The sequence below is a fragment of the Acartia tonsa genome, chromosome 14, assembly GCF_053477335.1.
Source record: "Acartia tonsa isolate MP-2025a chromosome 14, ASM5347733v1, whole genome shotgun sequence".
In the NCBI taxonomy this organism is placed as follows: domain Eukaryota; kingdom Metazoa; phylum Arthropoda; class Copepoda; order Calanoida; family Acartiidae; genus Acartia; species Acartia tonsa.
In genome coordinates, this window is record NC_137273.1 from 36,859,581 (window position 1) to 36,860,132 (window position 552).

Genomic DNA, 552 nt, shown 5'->3' on the forward strand with positions numbered 1-552 from the left:
AAGCTTCTCTTATACACAAGTAAAAAATATCATTGTTTATTTTAAATTCAAAAACAAATTATTTCATTAAAAATCTTCAAAACATATCTTAGAAATCTACGAAATATGTAAACAATTTATGCTATCATGTGTAGACATTAGATAATTTTGGAAATTATGAATATTTTGAAATACATATTGAAAATGAAACTTTTCTATAATTAGGGTCGATCCGTTTGTACGTTCGTAACGGAAAGCTATCATCGTTATTACAAGCGAGGTAAACCAAGGATCAAGTGCTTATTAATGCAAGTAAACTCTTATACAGTAACATGTATTTTTTCAATTTTGCAAGAATTTATATTTGATTCTATTAAGACTTCTGTATTAATATTCTGCTTATTCTGACACTCTACAAGTGTTAATGTTCGTTTGTCCTGCCGTATTATTCTAAAGATTCGCATTTATGGATGTTGTCATCTTTGTTTTGATAAATGTTTTACTTTTGATGCCATAAACTTAATTTGCCTATTTATTACAGGAGTTAAGCTTCGCTAAAATGACTTTATTTTC